This window comes from Aptenodytes patagonicus, chromosome 2 (assembly GCF_965638725.1).
Source record: "Aptenodytes patagonicus chromosome 2, bAptPat1.pri.cur, whole genome shotgun sequence".
NCBI lineage: Eukaryota > Metazoa > Chordata > Aves > Sphenisciformes > Spheniscidae > Aptenodytes > Aptenodytes patagonicus.
Window position 1 is genome coordinate 31590581 of NC_134950.1, and position 16904 is coordinate 31607484.

Below are 16904 nucleotides of genomic sequence, written 5' to 3' on the forward strand. Positions count from 1 at the left end.
TCTCCAGCCCTCTGCTGAGGGAACGATTTCATGCACGGTTCCTCAGCGGAGCTTTGGATGGCTGGCGGCACTGGAGTATTTACCAGGTGCTCGATGGTCTCCTGCAGATGCCTGCATCTTTCCTTCAGCTGCTCGGTGAGGGCAGCTAGCTGAGCATGTTTCTGCTGGAGTCTCTCTGCCTCCTTGCACGCTTCCGGAGAGCTTCTCTTTCTCAGGAGGCGGTTCTCCGTCTCAAGGGCATCGCATTGCCTCTCCAGGCCTTCCAGGGCACGCTGCAGGCGGGCGTTCTGCTCCAGCAGCCGGCTGCAGGCGCTACCAGGAAGCACCTGGAGCAGAGCATCTGCCACAGCCTGGCATGTCATCTGCTGCCCAGCGCTGCGGCTTTCAGGGGGTCTCTCCTGTAGTACCAACCGCAAAGACCGAGGCTCGACCTGGCGGCTGGCCGCTGCCAGGGCCCGGGGCCCATTTCCTTCAGGGGAGCAGGAGCTCTGCATCTGCTGATGGCCCCCGTGCCCAGGAGGGCCTTCAGGCTGGACCCAGAGGCGCAGCTTGTGGGAGCAGAGACGCTCGCCCCCCAGCTCAGCCCGCAGCACCTCCAGCTCCCGCCGGCGCTCCTCCTTCTGCGCAGGGTGGCCGGGGGCCTGTGCCGGGCCCCGGCGGGGCGAGGGGCAGCTGCACGCCACAGGCCCCCAGCCCACACCATCCCGCCTCATGGCTGAAGGCACGGGGAGCGGGCCGTTGGCCACCGAACCCTGCTGCCAACAGTCACCACCGGTCGCGTTCCCTGGGTCTGCGAGGGGCGGCAGCCCCCTGACCCTGTGTCAGCCGCTGCCTCCCTTCACCGTGCAGGAGCAGAGACAGCGTCTGCTGTGGGCCAGGGGTGGGCGAGTGCGACCTTATTTGTGTGGCCTGGCCCCGAGCACACAATGGGGGGGTGTGGCTGTATGGCCTTATATGGTATGTCCTGGCCCCCCTGCACACAATGGGGGGTGCGGCAGTGTGGCCTTTGTGTTGGGTTGACCTTGGCTGGCTGCCAGGTGCCCACCCAGCCGCTCTATCACTCCCCTCCTCAACAGGACAAGGGGAAAGGAAATAAGACGAAAAAGAACTCGCGGGTCGAGATAAAGGCAGTTCAATAAAGCAAAAGCAAAGGCCGCACGCGGAAGCCAAGGAAAACAAACAAAAAGATTTATTCTCTACTTCCCATCAGCAGGCAATGTCCAGCCACTGCCTGGGAAGTAGGGCCTCAGTACGCGTAGCGGTTGCTCCGGAAGACAAACACCTTAACGACAAAAGCCCCCCTTCCCTCTCCTCCTTTCGCTTAGCTTTTACTGCTGAGCACAACGTCATATGGTATGCAGTATCTCTTTGGTCAGCTTGGGTCAGCCGTCCTGGCTATGTCCCCTCCCAACCTTTTGCCCACCCCCAGCCTACTGGCCTTTGGGGCTGACCGGGATGTTGGAGGGACGGCCTTGATGCTGTGGGAGCACTGCTCAGCAGTAACCCAAACACGGGTGTGTCATCAACACCTTTCTAGCTACCAATACAAAGCCCAGCGCTCTGAGGGCTGCCATGGGGAAAGTTAACTCCACCCCAGCCAGACCCAATACAGCTTTACGTGGTCTGTCCTGGCCCCCCTGCACACAAAGGAGAGGTGCGACGAGTTCCAGAAGGGAAAGCTGCACTGCAAAGATGCCTTCCAAGACATGCGCAACAGGACTTGACCGACAGTGACCTCGCCTATACAAATGGGTTTGCTGCGAGAAGAAACCAGACCAAACCATCGGAAAGCGGCAAAGTTGCCACACCATTGTGCAAACTCAGCTAATAAATATGTATTAAGCGTGCTTGCACAAGGAGTTTGTGTGTACAAATGCTCAAAAGTGAATGGTAACAGACGATGTCACGGCCAAAGCCAATAGGTTATGTAAATTGGAAAAATTCACTATGTGAATAGTCTTCGGATTGCTGATAAGAAATCAAGAGCTGTAAGACGGGGTCCTACTCGTGCTCCCAGCCCAGAGCCACCTTTATTGCTGGCAATAAAAAAGGGGTTTTAGCTAGCGCGTACTTCTGCTGCCTTCTGTCCGGTACCTGCACACAAACTAGAAAAATGGAAAACGCAAGCAAATCCGTTGTGGCAACAGTGTGGTGACCCAGGTGGGACTCTGCGGGTTGCCGACCTGTTGAGCGTGGCTACCGCGTACGACACAGCCGGTACTGGCTGAGTTCACCCGATTGCCCTTGCGGGGTCCTCATTCCCTGGGAAGGTACTAAAACCGGGGGCAGCCTCAGTCCTGGGGGGGGGTCCACAGGTAAGGGAAAATGGGATTTGCCGCTGTCAGAAATTCTGGGAAACCGGAAGGAAATTGAGGGTTCTTCAGGACTCGGTAAAGCTCGAGCTGTAGTTCTCTGTCGGGATGAGTGGCCAGCTGGAACTCGGGAGGGGACACCCTCCGAGCACTGGCCCCTGGAAGGTTCATTTGCTAGGAGTAAGCTGACCTTCCTGCCTCGTATGTGATACGGGATAAGGCAGAATTGCCTTAGATGGTAAATCCACGCTGCCTACTCCCCATCACCTTCTTGTCCTTCACAGGACAAGTTGGAAGTTGTTTCCAGGATCTGTTGCTCCGTCACCTCCCCAGGGCTGGAGGTGAAGCTGGCAGGCCTAGCGAGGGTCATGGAAGGGGGCCGCACAGGAGTGTGGTGTGCAATGGTCCAGGAAGGGTGAAAGCCTGGGCGTTCTTTATTTTCCAGGCGGAGCAACAAGGGCAGAGCAGGGCGCCGTCTTTTTTGGGAAAAAAGCGGTCTGTGGAAGAAGCAGTCAGTGAAATGCTCCCAAGGAGCACAAGCAACAAGCACAGGGGATGTCCTCGAGCACATGCTCCTCGGGGTGCTTTGTGTGTGAGCAGCAATTGCACCCGCGCACCCGTGCACGCGCGGTGTGCTCCATTAGCAGTCATGCGGCCAGGCAGCAGGCTTCACACTCAGAAGTGCTTGAATGGGCAATGTCCTGGTTTCGGCAGGGATAGAGTTAATTTCCTTCCTAGTAGCTGGTACAGTGCTGTGTTTTGGATTTAGGATGAGAACAAAGTTGATAACGCACCGATGTTTTAGTTGTTGCTAGGTAATGCTTACACTAGCCAGGGACTTTTTAGTTTCCCATGCTCTACCGACTGAGAAGGCTTGCAGGTGCACAAGAAGCTGGGAGGGGGGCACAGCCAAACTGGCCAAAGACACTTTCCATACCATGTGACGTCATGCTCAGTACATAAACTGGGGAAAGCTGGCCGGGGGGGCCGCTGCTCGGGGACTGGCTGGGCATCGGTCGGCAGGTGGTGAGCAATTGTACTGTGCATCACTTGCTTTGTGTATTAGTAGTATTATTATATTAATATTAATATTATTATTATTATTATTATTATTATTATTATCATCATCATCATTTTATTTCAATTATTAAACTGTTTTTATCTCAACCGACGAGTTTTTCTCACTTGTGCTCTTCCAATTCTCTCCCCCATCCCACCGGGAGGGGGTGGGCGGGGGAGCGAGCGAGCGGCTGCGTGGTGCTCAGTTGCCGACTGAGGTTAAACCACGACAGGCAACAACACTCACAGGAAGCCAGCGGAAAGGTCTCTGAGCCCAAAGACCTGCAGGGCCGGTTCGGGCTGGGGAAGGGATGCGGGGACGCCCTGGAAAGCCCCGGCCAAGCCCAGCCCATTCATTCAGCTTAATTCCAGGCTGCGAACGCAGGGGCAGCAGTGGGTTCGAGGTGCCCCGCAAACATCCTTTCCTGGCGCGTGACCGATGCCTGTGCGGACGGTCCCTTGAGCAATGCCACTCACTGTTTCGCTTCTCTCTGCTCCCCACGGCGAGACCATGCAGAGTGACCAGCCCTGACAAGAGGGCCCCCATCGCTGCCAGCAGCAGTGGTGCTCTGACATGGCAGAGTTGCCCTCCGGAAAGCCCCAGGGGCCTTTGCTGTGCTCTGCAGGGGCCCGTGCAGAGCCCTAATTACCCTCCAGAGTGCCCCGGGGCCTCACCCGGGCTTTGCTGGGGCCCGCTGGAGGACCCTGCCGCCCTCCAGAGGTCCCCCCATTCTACCAAATCTGAAAGTCTAAGAAAGACCCACTTTTAAATACAAATTCACTTCTGTAGCTATTCTGGAGGTTTGTATAGGCTACGTTTATTTATGCTTTTTAGCCCCCGACGCCCACCTCTAGAGCCTCTTCATCTTCCTCCAAAATAGGTGAGAGACCGAAAAGATAATAACGAGGATCATCCCAGTTCTCGTTTTCCAGGTCATCATGCGAATCTTCTTCGGCAAAATTGGAGGGGATGAATCCTCTTGTGCCATCCGCCAGCTCTCCCACAGAGCAACCGTCTTCACCCACCTGCCCAAAGACATAAACATATTGTCCAGCAGTTAGAGGAAGCTCCAGTTCAGGCTGCTCACTGGGACCGTCACAAGGATCGTAGCTGTATTGAGCTATGACTGTTCAAAGCTTTCCCGGCTGTTGTCCCAGAGCCTGCAGGATGACTGACTGACTGACTGACTGACTGACTGCTACCGGTTCTTCTGGCTCCCTTGTGGGGTCCTCCTCTGAAAGAAGGCAGGACCCAGGACTGTCCTCTGCCCAAGCTGACCCTGAGGGGCTCTGAAACCGATTCTCCGGTTCACTCACCTGAGCTCGAAACAGTTGCACGGCTTCTCCGTGGTCCCTTTTGACTTCTCTCTGAGCACTTTCTGCCATTTCTCTCACGGCTTTCAGTTTGCGCTCTGCCTCTTCCAGTCGTGTTTGAAGACAGCTGATGGCTTGGACGACAGAATTTCGCTCCTCTGCCACTCGCATCAGTTGCCCCTTCAGGTCAGCGTTTTCAGCTTGAACCTTTTCTGCCCAGCGCATCTGCCCACGGAGGCGAGAATTTTCTTCAGCCAGCCTGGTGTTTTCAGCCGTCATCTCCACAAGCTGCACCTCTAACTCCTCACACCTTTGGCTGAGGGTGCTCACACCGTATGAGCCCTCGTCGTCTGCAGCCACTTGGGCCTGAAGCTCCTCAGCCGCCTCCTGCGAGACTTCATTCTGCTGGTCCTGTGCCAGCAAAGCTCCGGCAGGCTCTCTCCTTTCTCCAGCCCTCTGCTGAGGGAACGATTTCATGCACGGTTCCTCAGCGGAGCTTTGGATGGCTGGCGGCACTGGAGTATTTACCAGGTGCTCGATGGTCTCCTGCAGATGCCTGCATCTTTCCTTCAGCTGCTCGGTGAGGGCAGCTAGCTGAGCATGTTTCTGCTGGAGTCTCTCTGCCTCCTTGCACGCTTCCGGAGAGCTTCTCTTTCTCAGGAGGCGGTTCTCCGTCTCAAGGGCATCGCATTGCCTCTCCAGGCCTTCCAGGGCACGCTGCAGGCGGGCGTTCTGCTCCAGCAGCCGGCTGCAGGCGCTACCAGGAAGCACCTGGAGCAGAGCATCTGCCACAGCCTGGCATGTCATCTGCTGCCCAGCGCTGCGGCTTTCAGGGGGTCTCTCCTGTAGTACCAACCGCAAAGACCGAGGCTCGACCTGGCGGCTGGCCGCTGCCAGGGCCCGGGGCCCATTTCCTTCAGGGGAGCAGGAGCTCTGCATCTGCTGATGGCCCCCGTGCCCAGGAGGGCCTTCAGGCTGGACCCAGAGGCGCAGCTTGTGGGAGCAGAGACGCTCGCCCCCCAGCTCAGCCCGCAGCACCTCCAGCTCCCGCCGGCGCTCCTCCTTCTGCGCAGGGTGGCCGGGGGCCTGTGCCGGGCCCCGGCGGGGCGAGGGGCAGCTGCACGCCACAGGCCCCCAGCCCACACCATCCCGCCTCATGGCTGAAGGCACGGGGAGCGGGCCGTTGGCCACCGAACCCTGCTGCCAACAGTCACCACCGGTCGCGTTCCCTGGGTCTGCGAGGGGCGGCAGCCCCCTGACCCTGTGTCAGCCGCTGCCTCCCTTCACCGTGCAGGAGCAGAGACAGCGTCTGCTGTGGGCCAGGGGTGGGCGAGTGCGACCTTATTTGTGTGGCCTGGCCCCGAGCACACAATGGGGGGGTGTGGCTGTATGGCCTTATATGGTATGTCCTGGCCCCCCTGCACACAATGGGGGGTGCGGCAGTGTGGCCTTTGTGTTGGGTTGACCTTGGCTGGCTGCCAGGTGCCCACCCAGCCGCTCTATCACTCCCCTCCTCAACAGGACAAGGGGAAAGGAAATAAGACGAAAAAGAACTCGCGGGTCGAGATAAAGGCAGTTCAATAAAGCAAAAGCAAAGGCCGCACGCGGAAGCCAAGGAAAACAAACAAAAAGATTTATTCTCTACTTCCCATCAGCAGGCAATGTCCAGCCACTGCCTGGGAAGTAGGGCCTCAGTACGCGTAGCGGTTGCTCCAGAAGACAAACACCTTAACGACAAAAGCCCCCCTTCCCTCTCCTCCTTTCTCTTAGCTTTTACTGCTGAGCACAACGTCATATGGTATGCAGTATCTCTTTGGTCAGCTTGGGTCAGCCGTCCTGGCTATGTCCCCTCCCAACCTTTTGCCCACCCCCAGCCTACTGGCCTTTGGGGCTGACCGGGATGTTGGAGGGACGGCCTTGATGCTGTGGGAGCACTGCTCAGCAGTAACCCAAACACGGGTGTGTCATCAACACCTTTCTAGCTACCAATACAAAGCCCAGCGCTCTGAGGGCTGCCATGGGGAAAGTTAACTCCACCCCAGCCAGACCCAATACAGCTTTACGTGGTCTGTCCTGGCCCCCCTGCACACAAAGGAGAGGTGCGACGAGTTCCAGAAGGGAAAGCTGCACTGCAAAGATGCCTTCCAAGACATGCGCAACAGGACTTGACCGACAGTGACCTCGCCTATACAAATGGGTTTGCTGCGAGAAGAAACCAGACCAAACCATCGGAAAGCGGCAAAGTTGCCACACCATTGTGCAAACTCAGCTAATAAATATGTATTAAGCGTGCTTGCACAAGGAGTTTGTGTGTACAAATGCTCAAAAGTGAATGGTAACAGACGATGTCACGGCCAAAGCCAATAGGTTATGTAAATTGGAAAAATTCACTATGTGAATAGTCTTCGGATTGCTGATAAGAAATCAAGAGCTGTAAGACGGGGTCCTACTCGTGCTCCCAGCCCAGAGCCACCTTTATTGCTGGCAATAAAAAAGGGGTTTTAGCTAGCGCGTACTTCTGCTGCCTTCTGTCCGGTACCTGCACACAAACTAGAAAAATGGAAAACGCAAGCAAATCCGTTGTGGTAACAGTGTGGTGACCCAGGTGGGACTCTGCGGGTTGCCGACCTGTTGAGCGTGGCTACCGCGTACGACACAGCCGGTACTGGCTGAGTTCACCCGATTGCCCTTGCGGGGTCCTCATTCCCTGGGAAGGTACTAAAACCGGGGGCAGCCTCAGTCCTGGGGGGGGGTCCACAGGTAAGGGAAAATGGGATTTGCCGCTGTCAGAAATTCTGGGAAACCGGAAGGAAATTGAGGGTTCTTCAGGACTCGGTAAAGCTCGAGCTGTAGTTCTCTGTCGGGATGAGTGGCCAGCTGGAACTCGGGAGGGGACACCCTCCGAGCACTGGCCCCTGGAAGGTTCATTTGCTAGGAGTAAGCTGACCTTCCTGCCTCGTATGTGATACGGGATAAGGCAGAATTGCCTTAGATGGTAAATCCACGCTGCCTACTCCCCATCACCTTCTTGTCCTTCACAGGACAAGTTGGAAGTTGTTTCCAGGATCTGTTGCTCCGTCACCTCCCCAGGGCTGGAGGTGAAGCTGGCAGGCCTAGCGAGGGTCATGGAAGGGGGCCGCACAGGAGTGTGGTGTGCAATGGTCCAGGAAGGAGGAAAGCCTGGGCGTTCTTTATTTTCCAGGCGGAGCAACAAGGGCAGAGCAGGGCGCCGTCTTTTTTGGGAAAAAAGCGGTCTGTGGAAGAAGCAGTCAGTGAAATGCTCCCAAGGAGCACAAGCAACAAGCACAGGGGATGTCCTCGAGCACATGCTCCTCGGGGTGCTTTGTGTGTGAGCAGCAATTGCACCCGCGCACCCGTGCACGCGCGGTGTGCTCCATTAGCAGTCATGCGGCCAGGCAGCAGGCTTCACACTCAGAAGTGCTTGAATGGGCAATGTCCTGGTTTCGGCAGGGATAGAGTTAATTTCCTTCCTAGTAGCTGGTACAGTGCTGTGTTTTGGATTTAGGATGAGAACAAAGTTGATAACGCACCGATGTTTTAGTTGTTGCTAGGTAATGCTTACACTAGCCAGGGACTTTTTAGTTTCCCATGCTCTACCGACTGAGAAGGCTTGCAGGTGCACAAGAAGCTGGGAGGGGGGCACAGCCAAACTGGCCAAAGACACTTTCCATACCATGTGACGTCATGCTCAGTACATAAACTGGGGAAAGCTGGCCGGGGGGGCCGCTGCTCGGGGACTGGCTGGGCATCGGTCGGCGGGTGGTGAGCAATTGTACTGTGCATCACTTGCTTTGTGTATTAGTAGTATTATGATATTAATATTATTATTATTATTATTATTATTATTATTATTATTATTATCATCATCATCATCATTTTATTTCAATTATTAAACTGTTTTTATCTCAACCGACGAGTTTTTCTCACTTGTGCTCTTCCAATTCTCTCCCCCATCCCACCGGGAGGGGGTGGGCGGGGGAGCGAGCGAGCGGCTGCGTGGTGCTCAGTTGCCGACTGAGGTTAAACCACGACAGGCAACAACACTCACAGGAAGCCAGCGGAAAGGTCTCTGAGCCCAAAGACCTGCAGGGCCGGTTCGGGCTGGGGAAGGGATGCGGGGACGCCCTGGAAAGCCCCGGCCAAGCCCAGCCCATTCATTCAGCTTAATTCCAGGCTGCGAACGCAGGGGCAGCAGTGGGTTCGAGGTGCCCCGCAAACATCCTTTCCTGGCGCGTGACCGATGCCTGTGCGGACGGTCCCTTGAGCAATGCCACTCACTGTTTCGCTTCTCTCTGCTCCCCACGGCGAGACCATGCAGAGTGACCAGCCCTGACAAGAGGGCCCCCATCGCTGCCAGCAGCAGTGGTGCTCTGACATGGCAGAGTTGCCCTCCGGAAAGCCCCAGGGGCCTTTGCTGTGCTCTGCAGGGGCCCGTGCAGAGCCCTAATTACCCTCCAGAGTGCCCCGGGGCCTCACCCGGGCTTTGCTGGGGCCCGCTGGAGGACCCTGCCGCCCTCCAGAGGTCCCCCCATTCTACCAAATCTGAAAGTCTAAGAAAGACCCACTTTTAAATACAAATTCACTTCTGTAGCTATTCTGGAGGTTTGTATAGGCTACGTTTATTTATGCTTTTTAGCCCCCGACGCCCACCTCTAGAGCCTCTTCATCTTCCTCCAAAATAGGTGAGAGACCGAAAAGATAATAACGAGGATCATCCCAGTTCTCGTTTTCCAGGTCATCATCCGAATCTTCTTCGGCAAAATTGGAGGGGATGAATCCTCTTGTGCCATCCGCCAGCTCTCCCACAGAGCAACCGTCTTCACCCACCTGCCCAAAGACATAAACATATTGTCCAGCAGTTAGAGGAAGCTCCAGTTCAGGCTGCTCACTGGGACCGTCACAAGGATCGTAGCTGTATTGAGCTATGACTGTTCAAAGCTTTCCCGGCTGTTGTCCCAGAGCCTGCAGGATGACTGACTGACTGACTGACTGACTGACTGCTACCGGTTCTTCTGGCTCCCTTGTGGGGTCCTCCTCTGAAAGAAGGCAGGACCCAGGACTGTCCTCTGCCCAAGCTGACCCTGAGGGGCTCTGAAACCGATTCTCCGGTTCACTCACCTGAGCTCGAAACAGTTGCACGGCTTCTCCGTGGTCCCTTTTGACTTCTCTCTGAGCACTTTCTGCCATTTCTCTCACGGCTTTCAGTTTGCGCTCTGCCTCTTCCAGTCGTGTTTGAAGACAGCTGATGGCTTGGACGACAGAATTTCGCTCCTCTGCCACTCGCATCAGTTGCCCCTTCAGGTCAGCGTTTTCAGCTTGAACCTTTTCTGCCCAGCGCATCTGCCCACGGAGGCGAGAATTTTCTTCAGCCAGCCTGGTGTTTTCAGCCGTCATCTCCACAAGCTGCACCTCTAACTCCTCACACCTTTGGCTGAGGGTGCTCACACCGTATGAGCCCTCGTCGTCTGCAGCCACTTGGGCCTGAAGCTCCTCAGCCGCCTCCTGCGAGACTTCATTCTGCTGGTCCTGTGCCAGCAAAGCTCCGGCAGGCTCTCTCCTTTCTCCAGCCCTCTGCTGAGGGAACGATTTCATGCACGGTTCCTCAGCGGAGCTTTGGATGGCTGGCGGCACTGGAGTATTTACCAGGTGCTCGATGGTCTCCTGCAGATGCCTGCATCTTTCCTTCAGCTGCTCGGTGAGGGCAGCTAGCTGAGCATGTTTCTGCTGGAGTCTCTCTGCCTCCTTGCACGCTTCCGGAGAGCTTCTCTTTCTCAGGAGGCGGTTCTCCGTCTCAAGGGCATCGCATTGCCTCTCCAGGCCTTCCAAGGCACGCTGCAGGCGGGCGTTCTGCTCCAGCAGCCGGCTGCAGGCGCTACCAGGAAGCACCTGGAGCAGAGCATCTGCCACAGCCTGGCATGTCATCTGCTGCCCAGCGCTGCGGCTTTCAGGGGGTCTCTCCTGTAGTACCAACCGCAAAGACCGAGGCTCGACCTGGCGGCTGGCCGCTGCCAGGGCCCGGGGCCCATTTCCTTCAGGGGAGCAGGAGCTCTGCATCTGCTGATGGCCCCCGTGCCCAGGAGGGCCTTCAGGCTGGACCCAGAGGCGCAGCTTGTGGGAGCAGAGACGCTCGCCCCCCAGCTCAGCCCGCAGCACCTCCAGCTCCCGCCGGCGCTCCTCCTTCTGCGCAGGGTGGCCGGGGGCCTGTGCCGGGCCCCGGCGGGGCGAGGGGCAGCTGCACGCCACAGGCCCCCAGCCCACACCATCCCGCCTCATGGCTGAAGGCACGGGGAGCGGGCCGTTGGCCACCGAACCCTGCTGCCAACAGTCACCACCGGTCGCGTTCCCTGGGTCTGCGAGGGGCGGCAGCCCCCTGACCCTGTGTCAGCCGCTGCCTCCCTTCACCGTGCAGGAGCAGAGACAGCGTCTGCTGTGGGCCAGGGGTGGGCGAGTGCGACCTTATTTGTGTGGCCTGGCCCCGAGCACACAATGGGGGGGTGTGGCTGTATGGCCTTATATGGTATGTCCTGGCCCCCCTGCACACAATGGGGGGTGCGGCAGTGTGGCCTTTGTGTTGGGTTGACCTTGGCTGGCTGCCCGGTGCCCACCCAGCCGCTCTATCACTCCCCTCCTCAACAGGACAAGGGGAAAGGAAATAAGACGAAAAAGAACTCGCGGGTCGAGATAAAGGCAGTTCAATAAAGCAAAAGCAAAGGCCGCACGCGGAAGCCAAGGAAAACAAACAAAAAGATTTATTCTCTACTTCCCATCAGCAGGCAATGTCCAGCCACTGCCTGGGAAGTAGGGCCTCAGTACGCGTAGCGGTTGCTCCGGAAGACAAACACCTTAACGACAAAAGCCCCCCTTCCCTCTCCTCCTTTCTCTTAGCTTTTACTGCTGAGCACAACGTCATATGGTATGCAGTATCTCTTTGGTCAGCTTGGGTCAGCCGTCCTGGCTATGTCCCCTCCCAACCTTTTGCCCACCCCCAGCCTACTGGCCTTTGGGGCTGACCGGGATGTTGGAGGGACGGCCTTGATGCTGTGGGAGCACTGCTCAGCAGTAACCCAAACACGGGTGTGTCATCAACACCTTTCTAGCTACCAATACAAAGCCCAGCACTCTGAGGGCTGCCATGGGGAAAGTTAACTCCACCCCAGCCAGACCCAATACAGCTTTACGTGGTCTGTCCTGGCCCCCCTGCACACAAAGGAGAGGTGCGACGAGTTCCAGAAGGGAAAGCTGCACTGCAAAGATGCCTTCCAAGACATGCGCAACAGGACTTGACCGACAGTGACCTCGCCTATACAAATGGGTTTGCTGCGAGAAGAAACCAGACCAAACCATCGGAAAGCGGCAAAGTTGCCACACCATTGTGCAAACTCAGCTAATAAATATGTATTAAGCGTGCTTGCACAAGGAGTTTGTGTGTACAAATGCTCAAAAGTGAATGGTAACAGACGATGTCACGGCCAAAGCCAATAGGTTATGTAAATTGGAAAAATTCACTATGTGAATAGTCTTCGGATTGCTGATAAGAAATCAAGAGCTGTAAGACGGGGTCCTACTCGTGCTCCCAGCCCAGAGCCACCTTTATTGCTGGCAATAAAAAAGGGGTTTTAGCTAGCGCGTACTTCTGCTGCCTTCTGTCCGGTACCTGCACACAAACTAGAAAAATGGAAAACGCAAGCAAATCCGTTGTGGCAACAGTGTGGTGACCCAGGTGGGACTCTGCGGGTTGCCGACCTGTTGAGCGTGGCTACCGCGTACGACACAGCCGGTACTGGCTGAGTTCACCCGATTGCCCTTGCGGGGTCCTCATTCCCTGGGAAGGTACTAAAACCGGGGGCAGCCTCAGTCCTGGGGGGGGGTCCACAGGTAAGGGAAAATGGGATTTGCCGCTGTCAGAAATTCTGGGAAACCGGAAGGAAATTGAGGGTTCTTCAGGACTCGGTAAAGCTCGAGCTGTAGTTCTCTGTCGGGATGAGTGGCCAGCTGGAACTCGGGAGGGGACACCCTCCGAGCACTGGCCCCTGGAAGGTTCATTTGCTAGGAGTAAGCTGACCTTCCTGCCTCGTATGTGATACGGGATAAGGCAGAATTGCCTTAGATGGTAAATCCACGCTGCCTACTCCCCATCACCTTCTTGTCCTTCACAGGACAAGTTGGAAGTTGTTTCCAGGATCTGTTGCTCCGTCACCTCCCCAGGGCTGGAGGTGAAGCTGGCAGGCCTAGCGAGGGTCATGGAAGGGGGCCGCACAGGAGTGTGGTGTGCAATGGTCCAGGAAGGAGGAAAGCCTGGGCGTTCTTTATTTTCCAGGCGGAGCAACAAGGGCAGAGCAGGGCGCCGTCTTTTTTGGGAAAAAAGCGGTCTGTGGAAGAAGCAGTCAGTGAAATGCTCCCAAGGAGCACAAGCAACAAGCACAGGGGATGTCCTCGAGCACATGCTCCTCGGGGTGCTTTGTGTGTGAGCAGCAATTGCACCCGCGCACCCGTGCACGCGCGGTGTGCTCCATTAGCAGTCATGCGGCCAGGCAGCAGGCTTCACACTCAGAAGTGCTTGAATGGGCAATGTCCTGGTTTCGGCAGGGATAGAGTTAATTTCCTTCCTAGTAGCTGGTACAGTGCTGTGTTTTGGATTTAGGATGAGAACAAAGTTGATAACGCACCGATGTTTTAGTTGTTGCTAGGTAATGCTTACACTAGCCAGGGACTTTTTAGTTTCCCATGCTCTACCGACTGAGAAGGCTTGCAGGTGCACAAGAAGCTGGGAGGGGGGCACAGCCAAACTGGCCAAAGACACTTTCCATACCATGTGACGTCATGCTCAGTACATAAACTGGGGAAAGCTGGCCGGGGGGGCCGCTGCTCGGGGACTGGCTGGGCATCGGTCGGCGGGTGGTGAGCAATTGTACTGTGCATCACTTGCTTTGTGTATTAGTAGTATTATGATATTAATATTATTATTATTATTATTATTATTATTATTATTATTATTATCATCATCATCATTTTATTTCAATTATTAAACTGTTTTTATCTCAACCGACGAGTTTTTCTCACTTGTGCTCTTCCAATTCTCTCCCCCATCCCACCGGGAGGGGGTGGGCGGGGGAGCGAGCGAGCGGCTGCGTGGTGCTCAGTTGCCGACTGAGGTTAAACCACGACAGGCAACAACACTCACAGGAAGCCAGCGGAAAGGTCTCTGAGCCCAAAGACCTGCAGGGCCGGTTCGGGCTGGGGAAGGGATGCGGGGACGCCCTGGAAAGCCCCGGCCAAGCCCAGCCCATTCATTCAGCTTACTTCCAGGCTGCGAACGCAGGGGCAGCAGTGGGTTCGAGGTGCCCCGCAAACATCCTTTCCTGGCACGTGACCGATGCCTGTGCGGACGGTCCCTTGGGCAATGCCACTCACTGTTTCGCTTCTCTCTGCTCCCCACGGCGAGACCATGCAGAGTGACCAGCCCTGACAAGAGGGCCCCCATCGCTGCCAGCAGCAGTGGTGCTCTGACATGGCAGAGTTGCCCTCCGGAAAGCCCCAGGGGCCTTTGCTGTGCTCTGCAGGGGCCCGTGCAGAGCCCTAATTACCCTCCAGAGTGCCCCAGAACCATAGCTGGGCTCTGCAGGGGCCTTCGCAGGGCCCTAATTACCCTCCAGAGTGCCCCGGGGCCTCACCCGGGCTTTGCTGGGGCCCGCTGGAGGACCCTGCCGCCCTCCAGAGGTCCCCCCATTCTACCAAATCTGAAAGTCTAAGAAAGACCCACTTTTAAATACAAATTCACTTCTGTAGCTATTCTGGAGGTTTGTATAGGCTACGTTTATTTATGCTTTTTAGCCCCCGATGCCCACCTCTAGAGCCTCTTCATCTTCCTCCAAAATAGGTGAGAGACCGAAAAGATAATAACGAGGATCATCCCAGTTCTCGTTTTCCAGGTCATCATCCGAATCTTCTTCGGCAAAATTGGAGGGGATGAATCCTCTTGTGCCATCCGCCAGCTCTCCCACAGAGCAACCGTCTTCACCCACCTGCCCAAAGACATAAACATATTGTCCAGCAGTTAGAGGAAGCTCCAGTTCAGGCTGCTCACTGGGACCGTCACAAGGATCGTAGCTGTATTGAGCTATGACTGTTCAAAGCTTTCCCGGCTGTTGTCCCAGAGCCTGCAGGATGACTGACTGACTGACTGACTGACGGCTACCGGTTCTTCTGGCTCCCTTGTGGGGTCCTCCTCTGAAAGAAGGCAGGACCCAGGACTGTCCTCTGCCCAAGCTGACCCTGAGGGGCTCTGAAACCGATTCTCCGGTTCACTCACCTGAGCTCGAAACAGTTGCACGGCTTCTCCGTGGTCCCTTTTGACTTCTCTCTGAGCACTTTCTGCCATTTCTCTCACGGCTTTCAGTTTGCGCTCTGCCTCTTCCAGTCGTGTTTGAAGACAGCTGATGGCTTGGACGACAGAATTTCGCTCCTCTGCCACTCGCATCAGTTGCCCCTTCAGGTCAGCGTTTTCAGCTTGAACCTTTTCTGCCCAGCGCATCTGCCCACGGAGGCGAGAATTTTCTTCAGCCAGCCTGGTGTTTTCAGCCGTCATCTCCACAAGCTGCACCTCTAACTCCTCACACCTTTGGCTGAGGGTGCTCACACCGTATGAGCCCTCGTCGTCTGCAGCCACTTGGGCCTGAAGCTCCTCAGCCGCCTCCTGCGAGACTTCATTCTGCTGGTCCTGTGCCAGCAAAGCTCCGGCAGGCTCTCTCCTTTCTCCAGCCCTCTGCTGAGGGAACGATTTCATGCACGGTTCCTCAGCGGAGCTTTGGATGGCTGGCGGCACTGGAGTATTTACCAGGTGCTCGATGGTCTCCTGCAGATGCCTGCATCTTTCCTTCAGCTGCTCGGTGAGGGCAGCTAGCTGAGCATGTTTCTGCTGGAGTCTCTCTGCCTCCTTGCACGCTTCCAGAGAGCTTCTCTTTCTCAGGAGGCGGTTCTCCGTCTCAAGGGCATCGCATTGCCTCTCCAGGCCTTCCAGGGCACGCTGCAGGCGGGCGTTCTGCTCCAGCAGCCGGCTGCAGGCGCTACCAGGAAGCACCTGGAGCAGAGCATCTGCCACAGCCTGGCATGTCATCTGCTGCCCAGCGCTGCGGCTTTCAGGGGGTCTCTCCTGTAGTACCAACCGCAAAGACCGAGGCTCGACCTGGCGGCTGGCCGCTGCCAGGGCCCGGGGCCCATTTCCTTCAGGGGAGCAGGAGCTCTGCATCTGCTGATGGCCCCCGTGCCCAGGAGGGCCTTCAGGCTGGACCCAGAGGCGCAGCTTGTGGGAGCAGAGACGCTCGCCCCCCAGCTCAGCCCGCAGCACCTCCAGCTCCCGCCGGCGCTCCTCCTTCTGCGCAGGGTGGCCGGGGGCCTGTGCCGGGCCCCGGCGGGGCGAGGGGCAGCTGCACGCCACAGGCCCCCAGCCCACACCATCCCGCCTCATGGCTGAAGGCACGGGGAGCGGGCCGTTGGCCACCGAACCCTGCTGCCAACAGTCACCACCGGTCGCGTTCCCTGGGTCTGCGAGGGGCGGCAGCCCCCTGACCCTGTGTCAGCCGCTGCCTCCCTTCACCGTGCAGGAGCAGAGACAGCGTCTGCTGTGGGCCAGGGGTGGGCGAGTGCGACCTTATTTGTGTGGCCTGGCCCCGAGCACACAATGGGGGGGTGTGGCTGTATGGCCTTATATGGTATGTCCTGGCCCCCCTGCACACAATGGGGGGTGCGGCAGTGTGGCCTTTGTGTTGGGTTGACCTTGGCTGGCTGCCCGGTGCCCACCCAGCCGCTCTATCACTCCCCTCCTCAACAGGACAAGGGGAAAGGAAATAAGACGAAAAAGAACTCGCGGGTCGAGATAAAGGCAGTTCAATAAAGCAAAAGCAAAGGCCGCACGCGGAAGCCAAGGAAAACAAACAAAAAGATTTATTCTCTACTTCCCATCAGCAGGCAATGTCCAGCCACTGCCTGGGAAGTAGGGCCTCAGTACGCGTAGCGGTTGCTCCAGAAGACAAACACCTTAACGACAAAAGCCCCCCTTCCCTCTCCTCCTTTCTCTTAGTTTTACTGCTGAGCACAACGTCATATGGTATGCAGTATCTCTTTGGTCAGCTTGGGTCAGCCGTCCTGGCTATGTCCCCTCCCAACCTTTTGCCCACCCCCAGCCTACTGGCCTTTGGGGCT